Source organism: Trichechus manatus, unplaced genomic scaffold (assembly GCF_000243295.1).
Source record: "Trichechus manatus latirostris isolate Lorelei unplaced genomic scaffold, TriManLat1.0 scaffold00177, whole genome shotgun sequence".
NCBI classification, from domain to species: domain Eukaryota; kingdom Metazoa; phylum Chordata; class Mammalia; order Sirenia; family Trichechidae; genus Trichechus; species Trichechus manatus.
In genome coordinates this window covers 4,885,343-4,902,423 of record NW_004444113.1, presented here as the reverse complement: position 1 = coordinate 4,902,423, position 17,081 = coordinate 4,885,343, and positions in this window count along the sequence as shown.

Below are 17,081 nucleotides of genomic sequence, written 5' to 3'. Positions count from 1 at the left end.
GAGAAGACAAGAAATCCTGATTGGCAGTGGATTGAGCTAGAATCTGTGTGCCCCAATCTTTAGCTTTCAGGACAGGTCAAGCAGGGAACTGTCCAGTAGACAAGAGGGCAAGTGAGAGTGGGTGAGGCCATGGCCACGTGCACATGTGTCCGCCATCAAAGGTCCAGCCTGGGGAGTTCTCTGATGGCTTCAGAATGAACACCCAGAGCAACAGAGAAAAGTCACAGGTCCCAGGTGTCTGCCTCGAGCTCTGTGCTCTCTCAAAGATTCGTCTATGTGGGATCAAATTGACACGAGCATCTCGAGAGGTTAGATGAGAAGCTTAGGGGGCGGTGACTTGACTTTATGCTGAAGAAATAATTTGGAAGAGGACAGTGAGAATGGTTGTACAACTGGAGGAGTGTAAACAATGTCACTGAATTGTACATGTAGAATTTATTGAAACGGTGTACTCTGTTGTGTACATTTTCACAAAAAAATAAAATTAAGTTAAAAAAAACAAAGACAAAGAAAGCATTTATTATAAAGGAAATGATTAATAATCTTGGCAACTTGAAAGAAAATCTGTAAAGAGAAGGGAAATGAACATTATGTTAAAAACACACCTCTGAAAAAGATTTCCTACAGTGGTTGGAAGAAAATGTGAGAAGGCTGTCTGATTACTGCAGCGGTGGGGGGACCAGGCCTGCGTAACCAGGATCAGAGCATCGAGTGGGAAGATACACCAGCACGGCTTTCTAAGGAGGCCACACAAATCTGAGCTGGACCTGAAAGGACCAGAAAGGGCTTTGATTACAAATTAAGGAATATGGGCTTTTATCTTGCAGACGCTAGATTTTTTAACAAAGGAGAGTAACTTGATCAGGCTATTTTGTTTTTTGAGAAAGGTCACCCTGGCTGTCCACCACCTGTCTATCTGTTTGTTATACTGTGGTGGCTTTAATGTTGCTATGATGCTGGAAGCTGTGCCACCAGTATTTCAAATACCAGCAGGGTCACCCATGGTGGACACGTTTCAGCAGAGCTTCCAGACTAAGACAAGAAAGAAAGGTCTGGTGGTCTACTTCTGAAAGTTAGTCAATGAAAACCCTATGGATCACACAGAACATTGTCTGATATAGTGCTGGGAGATGCGCCCCTTGACTGGAAGGCACTCAGAACACACAGTGGCTGCAAAAATGGACTTGCGCATGCCAATGAACGTGAAGACAGCACAGGGCTGGCCAGCGTTTTGTTCTGTTGCATGTGGGGGTGTCACGAGTTGGAACTGAATCGATGACAGTAAAACAACAACCCTGGCTGTGGTGGGAAGGATGGCTTGGTTAAGCACAAGATGGAAGCAGGGCTGTTGGTGATCGTGTGGGATAGAGAGGTGTTTTGGACGGAGTGAGTTGTTGTGGAGTTAGAGAAGATGAGCTGGATTTGAGAGAGATTTCAGAGGTAGAGATGAAAGAAATTATTGGCCAATATGTGTATGTGTGAGAAGACGCGGAATGGGGTAAGGGGAGGTAGGTGGGAAGAGGAAGGCGGCAGGTGAAGAAACAGTAGGAATTCAAGTTACTGTCACTGGGACCCTGGATAATGGACCCCATCAATATATTAAAAAGACAAAAGAGGAGAGGCAGGGTTGAAGAACAATGCATCCTGGTTTAGAAACCTGAGTTTGATTTGCTGTGGGATACCCAGAGCTAAAATCTAGCTGTATTATATTTGGGTTTTACTAGTAATTCTGTTTGGGGGGATATTATTGGATTTACGTAAATCCAAATCTGTATTATAATAAGCTTGTTCCTAAGAGGCTTCTGCAGTATTTGCCAGAAGTTCACCTTACTTTTCAGCATTTTAAGGATCATCTGGATGTAACATCACTCCAAAAAGTAGCTTGGTGTTTACTTTCTTAAATCTGCAGGTTTAAAATCTCAAATTGAACTTCTTAATTCAATCAGTCATAAAAAGAGTACTTACGATACGCGAGATGCTCTGCCAAGCGCTGTCAAAACTACAGAGAAACGTAAGAAGTATGTCTACTGGAGCCAGTTGCTGCCAAGTCGATCCCGACACAGGCTGACCGCCCGTGTGGCGGAGCAGAACGGTGCGCCACAGGGTTTTCCAGGCCGTGAGCTTTCAGATAGGTCCCTGGGTGGCACAAACAGCTTGTGCTCGATTACTAACCTGAAGGTTGGTGGGTTGAATCCTCCCAGTGGCACAACAGAGTAAAGAGCTGGCAATCTGCTTTCATAAAGGTTATAGCCAAGAAAGCCCCATGGAGCAGTTCTATGCTGTCACACATGGGGTTACAGTGTGTTAGAATTGACTCAGTGACAACAGGTTTGTTTTTTTTGGAGGTGACTTTTCAGAAGTAGATCAGCAGGCCTTTCTTCCGAGGTGCCTCTGGGTGGGCTTGAACCATTAACCTTTTGGTTAGTAGTCAGGGCTTAACCATTTGCCCCACCCAAGGACTCCTGTCTATTAGTCACCATCCCATTGCCATCTGAGTCGATTCCAGTTCATAGCGACCCTATATGACAGAGTAGAACTGCCCCATAGGGTTTCCAAGGCTGTAATCTTTACGGAAGCAGACTGCCACATCTTTCTCCCAAGGAGCGGCTGGTGGGTTCATACTGCCAACCTTTTGGTTAGCAGCCGAGCACTTAACCACTGCACCACCAGGGCTCCTTTGGTAGAACTTAGTAGAACATGCCCAAGAAGACACTGCTTAGAAAAAGCACCGCAGCCCCTGTGTCAAGCGTATGGGACAGACAAGTGATCCAGGAGCTGTTTATGCCTTCAGTGATTCTGAAGGTGTCACACTGAAATATGCCATAGGACTAAATGTTTGTCTCCATTTGTGAGCAGGTTCTGCAGAGGATTTAGAACTGAAGGAACAATCTGTGTGGTTTGCGTCTAGTTCTTAAACTCTGCCTGATGAGCTTTAATTACCCAGACCCATAACTGTGATCACACCTCCTCCCTCCATCTGTCTGTCTGTCTGTCTGCTGAAGCCATTCTGCCACTTAGGAAATGATTTTGCTCAAGAATGGCAAAGTGCAAACTTGCTCATATGACAATTAAGTGGCTGGATTGAGGGACAATCCTCTAGGCTTTATGATATAGGATGCCACTCTTAACTGGGAGCGCTTATTTGGGAAATCCACTCCTTCAGAATGTTCTCTGGGAACTATTTATCCCTAATGATATTTAATGGCAGTGGCTGGAATTTAATGGGGATGATAATTTCATGTAATTGGGGGGCCTTCAGATGAGTTAATGCTTCCGAGAAGCACTATACGGGGGCCTCTGTCTGGATCTAACATTGGCTTCCAGTCTGTCTCCGTCGCAGCTCTGTTAGCAGGAGAGCGTCTGTAAAGCACGGGGAGCTTTAGGCCGCTCAGCAGCCTGAGCCTCTGCCTGGTTCTCACTGAGAGAGTGCCCAGGACAGGTGATGCTTCTTAGAGAAGGTTGCTCCTGGTCTAGGCTCAGGTTAACTTTTAGTCAATTTCTCTCTTTAAAAAAAGAATGTAAAAACCATAGACCAATTTAAACAAACACTTATTTAAATGGGCTTATTCTAAAGCTTGAGATCCCTGGGTAGCGCAAATGGTTAACACCCTCGGCTGCCAAGTGAAAAGTTCCACCCAGAAGCACCTGAGAAGAAAGGGCCGGCAATCTACCTCTGAGAAGTCTGACAAACAGCACTGAATACCCTGTGGAGCGCAGTTCTGCTCTGACACGCGGCACTGCCATGAGTGGGAATGGACCTGACAGGAACAGGTTTTTGGTTTAACCTAGAGTGTATGAGGCAGGGGTGGCTCAATGGTGGAATTCTCCCCTTCCATGCGGGAGACCTGGGTTCAATGCCCAGCCAATACACCTCATGCACAGCCACCACCAGTCTGTCGGTGGAGGCTTGTGTGTGGCTATGATGCTGAGCAGGTTTCAGCGGATCTTCCAGACTAATAAGAAAGGCTGGGAAACCTACTTCTGAAAACCAGCCAGTGAAAACCCTATGGATCATAAGGGTCCAGTCCACATCCGGTCATGGAGATGGTACAGGAGTGGGCAGCGTTTTGTTCCACGGTGCATGGGGTCACCATGAGTGGGAGGCTGACTCAACGGCAACTAACAGCAACCACCTGGAGTCTGGCACGCAGCGAGTGTGGAGTGGGCTAGTTCACTGGGGCTGCCATGTCTAGCTTAGAAAGTAGCTGGTCTGTGGTGCGGATTTTGTAAATATCATGATGGTATTATATAAAAAATAAAATAGATATGCAGTTAATTGTGCATGCATATTAGTGTTTGCTTTGGGAAATGCTGTCTCGTATGAGAAGGGATGTTTCAGGTGGATAGAGGAGAAAGAGAAGTGATGGTAACATCCAACATGCTTTGGACCCTGATGATGCCGTGCAGCAAGATGTGCCTTATATGGGGTTTGGTGAAATTTCTAGAACAATGCAGATATTGTTTAGTGAGTTGCTCATTCTCTTTTCCTGTGAAGAATTGTAAAACTCTCATTAAAAAACGGAGCCAGCACAGTGTCTCAGATCTCTGTTGTTAGACGTCAGTCATGTAAGCTTCCCTTGGCACCTATAACACACCACCCGGAATATCACACTGCATCTGGGACCCACTCCTTCTAGGAGCTTAAATACAGCCAAACCGTCATTTCAGAATTCCCAGGGAGAAGCTACCTGGCCCTCTGAGTCAGCTCTGCTCAGTAGTTACGCCTGTCGGCAGGTCGGTACAGGTCACTAGTCTGTGTGAACGAAACACCTATGGCAGGGCTACCCTGCTGAGGAACGTGGTTGTAGTCAGCTGCTGTTGACTCGGTGCCAACTCCGGTGACCCCACACACAACGTAACAAAAAGATGCCCGGTCCCGCTCCGTGCCCACGCATCCCCTCGCATCCCCGTGATCAGCTGAGGATTGTCTTAGGCTAGGTTCTCTAGAGAAGCAAAACCAGTGAAGCATATGTATTTTTATATTTATATATATATTTGTGTGTGTGTGTGTGTGTGTGTGTGTGTGTGTGTGTGTGTGTGTGTGTGTGTGTATGAGAGAAAGCTTTACCTCAAGGAAATGGTTCACAGAGTTGTAGAGGCTGGCAAATCCCAAGCCCATGAATCAGGCATCAGGCTGGAGGCTTCTCCTGACTCACTTAGCTACAGGGACTGACAAATCCAAGATCAGCAGGTCAGACAGCAGGCTGCTGGCTTACAGGCTGTGGAGGCTGATGAATCACAAAATTGGCTGATAAGCTGCTAGCTCAAGTTCCAAGAACTGGAGGTCAGATGATGACGAGCCTGATGCAAGATCCAGAGCAAGAGCCTTGCTGGAACATCCATTTATATACTGGAGGCAGGCCACACCCTCAAGGAAACTCCCTTTCAACAGACTGGCTGCTCATAGCAGATCTCATCATGAATTCATGATATCATTACGTAACTGCCAAACCACTGAGAATCATGGCCCAGCCAAGTTGATACACAACTCTAACCATCACAAGGATCAAACTGTCGGTATCCATAGGGTTTTCATTGGTTGACTTTTGGAAGTAGATGACCAGAACTTTCTTCCTAGTCCATCTTAGTCTGGAAGCTCCACTGAAGCCTGTTCAGCATCATAGCCTCACACAAGCCTCCACTGACAAATGGGTAATGGTTGTGCAGGAGGTAGATCGGCAGGGATTTGAACCTAGGTCTCCTGCATGGAAGGTGAGAATTCTGCCCTGAACTACCACTGCCCCTGTGGACTGTAGTGAGTTTGTGTTAATGCACGTTCACAGGTGAAAGACCCAGATGGAACACTGGGGGATGCTAATGTTTCCACAAATAACACTTACATTTGCTACTTGTCATCGTGTGGTTTTTGGCATTTCCTACTTCACAGTATCACAAAACCAGAGATGAACCAGACCTGTGTGACAGTCTAAGCTTTCCCCGGGGTTAGTGGTGGCTGCTGTGCTTTTTCCTTTGCTTTAACAGTGTTTAAGAGTGTTTTTGTAAAATTGTTGTAGGCATCATCTCCGTTTTGGTAAATGTCGGTACCTGTGATCACGGAGTCTGTGACGATGATGATGAGGATGATGTTTATGATGATGATTTGTTGCATCATCTGCAAGGTTGTGACAACAGATAGATTAGCCACCGTATCTGCCCAGAAGCTGAAGCTCTTCAGGGAAGGTGAGGCAAACACACCACTGTAATCATCTCAGAAACTGGTGACTCGCAGGCGGTGTTGCCTGAAAAGGGTGTCTTAGTATCCTAGTGCTGTTGTAACACAAGTACCACAAATGGATGGCTTTAAAGAACAGACATTTATTGTCTCATGGTTTGGAGACCGGGAGTCCAAATTCAGGGTGTTGGCAGGGCTAGGCTCTCTCTCTGTCAGCTCTTGGGGAAATCTTTATCTCTTTCACCTTCTAGTAGCTGCTGGCAATCCTTGGCTGTAGCCCTCATAAGTATATTGTCATACCACAGATCAGTGGCGCCAGAGTGCCACTTGTCTCATTGGTGGTTTGTATTACCAGATTGTATTTCTCAAAATCCGTATTACCAACCAAAAATTTAAACACTCAGTTGGTAAGCATGAATTCCAATACCAAAAACACATGCCATCAAAAAACAAACAAACAAAAACTATTGAATGCATTATCAGGAGAGACCAATCATTAGAGAAAGACACCATGTTTGGCAAAGTAGAGGGTCAGTGAAAACGAGGGAAACCCTCAAGGAGATGGATTGACACAATGGCAACAACAAGGGACTCAAACATATCAATGATCGTGACGATAGGACAGGACCAGAAGAGCCACAGAAGCTGAAAGCGACAAGGATGGGTCTTCCCCTAGAGCAGACAGAGACAGCACAGCACTGCCAGTGACCTAAATATGGACTTCTAAGCCCCAGAACTGTGAGAGATTAATACCCTGGTCTTTAAAGTTGCCCACTTGGTGGTATTTTGCTATGGCAGCCCTCGGAAGCTAAGACTCCACACCAACGGGGAGAAGACTCCTGGGTCGTTGGCTTCTCCCATCGCAGAAGTCCCAGATGAGCCCTCGCCCCACTCTGTGAAGAAGAATGCAGCATGGAGATTGGAGGAAGACTCATTAACAACTTGTGTTATGCAGATGACACAACCTTACTTGCCAAAAATGAAGTCAACTTGAAGCATTTACTGATGAAGGTCAGTATAGATTACGCCTGAACGTGAAGAATACAAAAACCCTCACAACTGGACTGATAAATAGCATTATGATTAATGGAGAAGAAATCAGAGTTTTCGATTTCATTCTACTTGGATCAACAATCCATGTCCACAGAAGCAGCAGTAAAGAAATCAAATGATGTATCACATTGGAAAAATCTGTTGCAAAAGGTTTCTTTAAAGTTTTAAAAAGCAAAGATGTCACTTTGATGACTTCAGGTGTGCCTGACCCAAGCCGTGGTGTTTTCAATTGTCTCATAGGCATGCAGAATGGGACAGTGAAAAAGGAAGACAGAAGAATTAATGCATTTGAACCATAGCATTGGTGAAGAATACTGAATGTATTGTGGACTGCCAGAAGAACAAACAAATCAATCTTAGAAGAAATACAGTCAGAATGCTCCTTAGAAGCTAGGGTGATGAGACTTCGACTTACTTACTTTGGACATGTCATCAGGAAAGACCAATTGCTGGAAAAGGACATCATAATTGTCAGTGTGAGTGAAAATGAGGGAGACCCTCAAGGAGATGGATGGACACAGTAGCCACAACAATGGCCTCAAACATATCAGTGATCATCATGATGGCACAGGACCAGGCAATGTTTCATTCTATTATACATAAGGCTCCATGAACAGAGATGACTTGACCACAATTAACAACACGAACAATTTTAGACACTTTTTTTACTAATTATTCCCCTCCATGAAATATTAATACCACAGATAATACTGCCTAACAGTTTATGTACTATATGTATGTCTGTGCTTTATACATAAAAAGAGTAAGATCTTTTCACCTCTTCTCCCCAAGAACCAATTTTTGCCTCCTTGGAGATGTAGAATGCAGGGTGCAGACGGGTGTCTGAGACCAGGGCACACATGACGGAGATAAGGCGGTGCACGGTAGTATCAGAGGAGTGGAGGAACACGGCTGGACCTCAAAGCAGGAGTGAAGGGAGCACATTTATTGGGTCAAGTTTAAACTTTCAGTCTTCAGAGTTTGAATCTATCACCAGTTGAGAAATGTTAGTGGTTCAAATGCCCATTTGGTTTAAGAAGAAATCCTTTAACTGAAGACAAGTTTATTTCCAATTACATGTTCAAGTCCACTGGCAGAAAACAACTTAGCCAAAGTGCATATGTGCCTCTACCACACTCTGATCCTGTGAATGGGATGACTGTACTTTGGGCCATCAGCATCAACTTCATGCTTTGACATCCAGCAAGAGGCACTCCAGCCAACAATAATTGTTGACCTTTGTCGTCTTGCTGCAGTATATCCAGACTAACTGCACTGCACATTGGTGGATGCTTTCATCCTACAGTGATTTTTAGCTAGTTTGAAAATGAGGCCCCAAGAGTGCGAGACTATGCACACAAGAGGAGAAAATATTAATCTTTCTGACTCTTCAAACGTTTTACTTCTTTTCCTTATGGGATCTCTGCATTTTCGTTGATGTTCTCTCTCCTACTTGAGGACTGACGGGGTGTAATGGGACTATGAGCAAGATACTGCCAGTCTTGTCTTGTAAGTGTTGGCAGAATTTAATGAATTTATTAGATGGAACCAACTCCTGTCAGGGAGAACATCTAATTGGATGGTGTTAGAACAGGATAGACGCATTTCTGAATAATGAATGTGCTGTGTATATATTTTTTAAGCACTAAGAACCTCAAGATATTTCTGCAGCAAAGTTTTTAGTCTGGTTTTTCTAATGACACCAAATCAAATCCCTCAACGTTACCTGGGGAGAACATGTATTGAAAATTGGGACATAATTTTTTTATATATTTTAAATAAATTGATCACAGAATTTACTGTTCTGATTCTTTTTTTAATGTCAATTCCTTTTCAAGTCTGGATTTGCCTATTTTATCCAAATTGTGGGATACCAAGGAAAGGAAATTAGCCATGTGCAAGTCAATAGGGACTATCAAAAATGGAGATGCAACAGAAACCAGCATGAACAAGAGTATCCCTCCCCGGGGCTCGGAGCCCTGTAGGCGCAGTGTTTAAGAGCTACGGCTGCTAACCAAAAGGGTGGCAGTTCAAATCCACCAGCTGCTCCTTGGAAACCCTACGGGGCAGTGCTACTCTGTCCTGTAGGGCTGCTTTGAGTCAGAATCGACTCGACAGCAACAGGTTTACAGGGGCCTGGAGAGGATTAATATGCAAGTCTGTCTATAAATAGATTTGGTCATTTTTTCTTGTTTTTGGCTAGGGTGGAGGTGCTCTGACAGGCTATAATGGCTTTCATGTGCATATTCGTAGCAGAGCTCTGGAAACTCCTGTTGGCCCCAGTCAAGTAGTTGTTGTTGTTAGGTGCCATCGAGTCAGTTCTGACTCGTAGCGACCTATGTATAACAAAATGAAACACTGCACGTTCCTGCGCCATTCTCACGATCGTCGTTGTGCTTGAGCCCATCGTTGCAGCCACTCTGTCAATCCATCTTGTTGAGGGTCTTCCTCTTTTTCGCTGACCCTCTACTTTACCAAGCATGATGTCCCTCTCCAGGGACCAGTCCCTTCTGATAACATGTCCAAAGTATGTGAGATGAAGTCTCGCCATACTTGCCTCTAAGGAGCATTCTGGCTGTACTTCTTCCAAGACAGATTTGTTCATTCTTCTGTCAGTCCATGATATATTCAATATTCTTCGCCAACACAATTCAAAGGCATCAATTCTTCTGTCTTCCTTATTCATTGCCCAGCTTTCGCATGCATATGAGGCAATTGAAAACACCATGGCTTGGGTCAGAGACACCTTAGTCCGCAAGGTGACATCTTTGCATTTTAACACTTTAAGGAGGTCTTCTGCAGCAGGTTTGCCGAATGCAATGCGGCTTTTGATTTCTTGACCGCTGCTTCCACAGGTGTTGATTGTGGATCCAGGTAAAATGAAATCCTTGACAACTTCAATCTTTTCTCCCTTTATCATGATATTGCTTATTGGATCAGTTGTGAGGATTTTTGTTGTCTTTATGTTGAGGTGTAATCCATACTGAAGGCTGTGGTCTTTGATCTTCATCAGCAAGTGCTTCAAGTCCACTTCACTTTCAGCAAGCAAGGTTGTGTCATCTGCACAACACAGGTTGTTAATGATCTTCTTCCAAACCTGATGCCCTGTTCTTCTTCATATAATCCAGCTTCTCAGATTATTTGCTCAGCATGCAGATTGAATAAGCATGGTGAAAGTACACTATCCTAACACACACCTTTCCTGACTTTAAACCATGCAGTAGCCCCTTGTTCTGTTCAAACAACTGCCTCTTGATCTAAGTACAGGTTCCTCAAGAGCACAATTAAGTGTTCTGGAATTCCCGTTCTTCACAATGTTATCCATAATTTGTCATGATGCACACAGTTGAATTCCTTTGCATAGTCAATAAATCATAGGTAAATATCTGTCCAGTATTTTCTGCGTTCAGCCAGGATCCATCTGACATCAGCAATGATATCCCTGGTTACACATCCTCTTCTGAATCTGGCTTGAATTTCTGGCAGTTCCCTGTCGATGTACTTATGCAGCCGCTTTTGAATGATCTTCAGCAAAATTTTACTTGCATGTGATATTAATAATATTGTTAGGTAATTTCCACATTTGGTTGAATCATCTTTCTTTGAAATAGGCATAAATGTGGATCTCTTCAAGTCAGTTGGCCAGGTAGCTGTCTTCCAAATTTCTTGGCATAGATGAGTGGGCACTTCCAACACTGTATCCTTTTGTTGAAACACTTCAATTGCTATTCCGTCAATTCCTGGAGCCTTGTTTTTTGCCAGTGACTTCAGTGCAGCTTGGACTTCTCCCTTCAGTACCATCAGTTCTTGATCATATGCTGCCTCTTGAAATGATTGAACGTCGACCAATTCTTTTTGTGTATCCCTTTCATCTTCTTTTGAGGCTTCCTGTGTTGTTCAGTATTTTTCCCATAGAATCCTTCACCATTGCAAGTCGAGGCTTGAATTTTTTTCTTCAGTTCTTTCAGCTTGAGAAATGCTGAGCGTGTTCTTCCCTTTTGGTTTTCTAACTCCAAGTCTTTGCACATGTCATTATAATGCTTTAATTTGTCTTCTCGAACTGCCCTTTGAAATCTTCCGTTCAGCTCTTTTACTTCGTCATTTCTGCCTTTTGTTTTAGTTACTCGATGTTTAACAGCAAGTTTCAGAGTTTCTTCTGACATCCATTTGGGTCTTTTGTTTCTTTCCTGTCTTTTTAATGACCTCTTGCATTCCTCATGTATGATGCCCTTGATGTCATTCCACAACTCATCTGGTCTTTGGTCATTAGTGTTCAACACATCAAATCTATTCTTGAGATGGTGTCTAGATTCAGGTGGAATATGCTCAGTGTCATACTTTGGCTCTTGTGAACTTGTTCTAATTTTCTTCGGCTTCAACTTGAACTCGCAGGCCCTGGGTTATGGTAGGTAAGTTGTGGCACGGATCGCTGTAAGGAGAAGTGTGCTCAGAGGAGATAGTATCAGTGTTTTAAATGCTTGGGTGCAACAGTATTCCAGGCAAAGTCATGAATATTCTGACAATCCCACCTATCTGTTTTTCACGCAATGGACTATCTTTTGTTGAGATGAAAAGTTTTACTGAATCACATTGAAAAGTTTCTGAAAAAATCATAGCAATTAAAAATGTTTTTCATTAGCAAGAATGAAGCTGAACACATCCTTTGCTTTCTTAAATTTGGCAGTTCCTTAGTCACCAGATTTAAACCTTAAGAAATAGTACCGATTTTGAAACCTTATAATTTCAATTCAATATAATTACAAATTCAATATGACTATATGCAGAGCTGTGGTGAGTTTACAACTATGTTTTATATTTTTATCGGCTATAGAGTCTTTTAAGGGGCCCTGGTGGTGTGGCGGTTAAGTACTCAGCTGCTAACCAGAAGGCTGGCGGTTCTAACCCACCCAGCAACTCTGCAAAAGACCTGACAATCTGCTCCCATAAAGATCACAGCCTAGAAAATCCTATGGGGCAGTTCTGCTGTGTTACATGGGGTCACTGTGAATGGGGATAGACTCTACAGCACCCATCAACATGGAGTCTTTTAATTCAGGGATCTCGCTTATTCATTTCTGCGACATGAGAAATGATCAGACTCTTGTGTCCTGTACATGCTGTGGAATTGGCTGAATTCCAGAACAAGACTTTACATTTCTGTCATTCCAGCCTGTCGTGAACGTTTACAATCTTGATTCTTCTATCCAGTTCTGCCTGTCAACTTTTTGTTATCTGACAGCGTGATTAGCTTGGCTTCTGTATCTTCACCCAAGTGGACAGTCAATATATAAGTAATCATGCTGGATGGTACATACATATTTATAAAATTCTGATAAGGTTACTAGCTTTTCTTCGATAGGCTACAAAATACAACTAATAAAGCAGAAATTACCAGAAAGTAGTCATTCACACATTTACTCATCCTGCTACTGAGCTCTTAACGCAGTGCCAGAGTTCCTGGGTGGTGCAAACAGTTAATGCGCTTGGCTGCTAACTGAGAGGTTGGAGGTTTGAGTCCACTCAGCAGTGCCTTAGAAGAAAGGCCTGGTGATCTGCTTCTGAAAATCAGCCATTGAAAACCCTACAGAGCACAGTTCTACACTGACACAAATGGGGTCATCATCATTTGGAGTCCACTTGCCGGCAACTGGTAAAAGTCAAAGTGGGAATTCTCTCATTCAGGAATAGACTTGATAAAGCAGCATACACAGTTATACACACATTATAGAGGTATAGACTTGATAAAGCAGCATACACAGTTATACACACATTATAGAGGTATAGACTTGATAAAGCAGCATACACAGTTATAAACACATTCTAGAGGTTATTTTTTCATCATTTTTGTTACTTTTTGCATATTGTGATACTTCTGGCATTTGTCAAATTTTCTGCATTTGTGTTATATTTGAATGCCTTTCCTCGCTTCAAATAAATATTTACTTTTATACAACCAACCCCCCATGTTCTAAAATAAAGAAAATACAGACTCTGTCATATAGAATTGGAGACCTATGTACTGAAATCAGCACACTACAGACAGCCTCACTTCAAAATCAGAGCAAAGAGGAGCAGAGGCTGGCTTCCAGGCCTGCCACTGGGCCCTCAGCTAAACTGTATAATCTCTTCCAAAGCCATAGAGAACTTTCTACATGTTGAGGTTATCACTCTGTATTTCCCCTTGCTGGTCACTGCATTTCCCATGTCCGTGCAAACATGAGAGCAAAATGGCACCAAAAGCGACACGCAAGAATTGCTGCCCCATATTTGTGGTTTTATAGTGTTCAGACTCTGCAGACTTGGAGCTCAGGGGTTCTCACCTCGGCTGCGTGTTGGCAAAGCCTCCAGAGCTTTAGCCAACACTGATGCCTGCCTCCCACCCCTCAAAAGTCCGACTTCATAAAGAGTCTGCCTCACAGCAACGCACATGCCATCACAGCATGACAGAATGACGGACGGATGGTGGCATTGTGCCCTGTCATTGCTTAATTCATTATCTGTGTTGTCTTGTAGCAAACACGTTTTTGAAAGCTTGAAATTCCATATATTGGGTTGTTTTCTTAACCGATGTCATTAGAATTCCAAATGACATCAACATGATCGAACACACAGTTGTTATGGAAATAAAAATGTTATGGAGTGAAGCAAAGTGAAAATCAGTGATAAAACCTGACATTAGTCAAAAGCCCTAGGAGGTGTGCCAAGAACTTCTAAATTGTGACATTGCCTTACTCGAAGTCTGCGATGGATAGGAATGGATTACCATGATGTATTCCTTCAAGTGAAGGAGACCAGATAAGTCACACATCATGCTTCTTTATTTATGAATGATGAAAATCATTTGCAGCCATCTATCATTGTAAGCTTGAATACTCAAGTGTAGTTAAAAATCAATTCACAGCGAAAGCGGAAGGCGGGATCCTTAGAACAGACAAAGCTCTCTCTGCCCTGGTTTGGTTTCTGTGTTCCAGGTTCCTCCACGTGCCCGCCTGCGTTGTTTGCTCGGTGCTCAGCAGCCTGGTTTAGCTGGAATTCCAGGGCCAGCTGCGCAAAAGCAAACCTCCAGCCTTTAATAAGGAGATACACCGTGGTGCGGATGTGTCTGAAGGAGCGCCGCCGCTTGCGGTTTTCTGTATGGTTATGGTAAATAACTAGCCTGCTGATTGTTGTGGTCTGGCCTTGGCCCGGAGCACTGGGCCCCTGGAGACCCATTGAACCTCCACCACCCTCACCTACAGAGCCCTGGTGGTGCAGTGGTTAAGTGCTCCGCTGCTGCTTGAAAGGTCAGCAAACCCACCGGCCACTCTGTGGGAGAAAGATGTGGCAGTCTGCTTCCTTAAAGATTTACAGCCTTGGAAACCCTATGGGGCAGTTCTACTCTGTCCTATAGGGTCGCTGTGAGTCGGAATCGACCGGACGGCAAGGTTTTTGGGCCTGCACCTGCAGAAAGCCATGCGGGACAGAGCACATGGGGCAAAGGGCCAGGCCTGCGCCCACCCCTCAGGGGAGGTGCTTTCTCTCCTCTGACAGGCCTGGAGGACTGCGCACGCACGGAGGCGCCCAAGACCACAGGGAACTTCCTGCGTGTTGGGGTTGTCACCTGAGTTCCCCTTTCCCCGCAACTGAATCTCAGCGATGCTCTCTGTAAATGAGCCCGAGTGGGAGGAGGAGACGCTGAGCTGGGTCCGGGCGCTGTCCTCAGGGACAGCAGCCTTCGTGTGTTTACAGGAGGCTCTCAACCCGAAAGCAGCTGCAGGCACCATCTGGGTCCCTGTTGCAAATAAAGCTCGAGCATTGGCTGGGGCTTACAGCTTTTTTTCTCCCTTTTCCAGCTGGTTAGTATTTTATCCTTCTAACTGCTACTGTGTGTAGAACTCAAGAAGAAAGTGGTATTTTGGACATCAGCATCCACGGAGCAGGAGCCCGTGGTGATGCAAATGGTTAAGCGCTCAGATACTAACCTAAAGGTTGATGGTTGGAACCCACCCGAAGGCGTCCTGAAAGAAAGACCTGGTGATCTGCTTCTGAAAGTTCACAGCCTTGAAAACTCATTGGAGCACAGTTCTACTCTTCAATATATGGGGTGGCCATGGGTTAGAATCAACTCCACAACACCTATTTTTATTTTTTTTAAATTCATTGATCAGGAAGTTACAAAGCTCTTGTTGTTGTTTACTGTCGTGGATTGGGCCCCTGACTCCCGGGGACCCCATACACAGGGGAACAAAACATCATCCAGTCCTAGGCTATCCCATAGTAGGTTGCAGATGGGACCATTGTGATCCATAGGGTTTTCACTAGCTGATTTTTGGAAGTAGATTGCCAGGCCTTTCTTACTAGTCCGTCTTTGTCTGGAAACTTGACTAAAACCTGTTCAGCATCATAAGAACACAGAAGCCTCCACTGACAGATGGGTGGTGGCTGCACATGAAGTGCGCTGGCCAAGAATTGAACCTGGGTCTCCCGCATGGAGGGCGAGAATTCTACCACAGAGCCACCAGTGTCCTCATTCCTGCGAAGTCACAAGGGATTGTAATCTTGGAGCAAAAGCTGAAACTCATGGTCCTGGCTTTTGTCTCCCACAAGAAAGTGTTCGGCACTGTTTGACTTCATCTCACGAAGGACTTAGAACTGGGGCGCATGGGATGCCCCATTTATATCTAAAGTGCTGTGACTTCAACTGCAAATATCGAGCTTTCATTTATCAGACTAAGGATGGAGAAGATGATATGATTGTACCCCACCTCCCTGAAATGAGCGATTCTTAGGTTTTAAAGGGCAAGAGAGGCATTTTTCTTCAAGCCCTTGGCTGCGTTTTTATAATTCCTCTAAAATCAAAGGAAAAGTGTTTTGATATCAGGAAGGACTGTGATGTACCCAGAGAGTACCTCCTTCCTCCTTTTTCCTCTTCCTTCCTCCCCACAGTGTCCAGCTGGAGAGATGCCTTTCCTGACAACACAGTTGACTAATGGTATTTTCTACGCTGACCGGATGCTGCCTATTGAGCCATTTTATTGTGCAGAACTGGTTGTGCAAATGGTAAAGGGCTTCGCTACTAACTGATAGGTTGGTGTTGTGAATTCACCCAGAGGCATCTTGGAAGAAACGCCTGGCAATCTGCTTTTGAAAAAGCAGCTAGTGAAAACCCAATGGATTACAATTCTGCTTTCAAACAACTGGATTTGCCATGGGTATTCCATTAGAGAATAGGGGGCAGGAAGAAGGTTCTGTAGAATCCCTTTCCCTAGTGCATTTAACATCCACCAGACACCAGTTCTTTAAGACTTCCCCCCAATTCCACGGAGCACCGGGGAGACGTGGGTTCCAATATCTCCCTGCCATCACTGTTGGACCATGTTTCATTCTCTGCTGCTTCTGACTGAGGATAAGAAGGAAGGAGATGTCTCTTATGACTTCCAATTTATTTTAACTTTTTTTTATTATTGTAGTTTAAATGAAGTTTACATTTCAAGTTAGTCTCCCATATAAAAATTTATACATACATTGTTATGTGACCCTAATTGCTCTCCCCACACTGTGACAGCACATTCCTCTTTCCCACCTCTGATTCCCCATGTCCATTCAACCAGCTCCTAACCCTCTCTGCCTTCCCATCCCACCTCTAGACAGAAGCTGCCCATTTAATCTCTTGTATCTACTTGAGCTAAGAGGCACACTCCCCACAAGTATCACTCTATGTCCCACGATCCAGTCCAATCCCTGTCGGAAGAGTTGGCCTTGGAAATTGTTGAAATTGAATCCGGGGGCCATGCTTTCCGGGGTTCCTCCAGTCTCATTCAGACCTTAAGTCTGGTCTTCTTACTAGAATTTAAGTTCTGCACCCCACCTTTCTCCT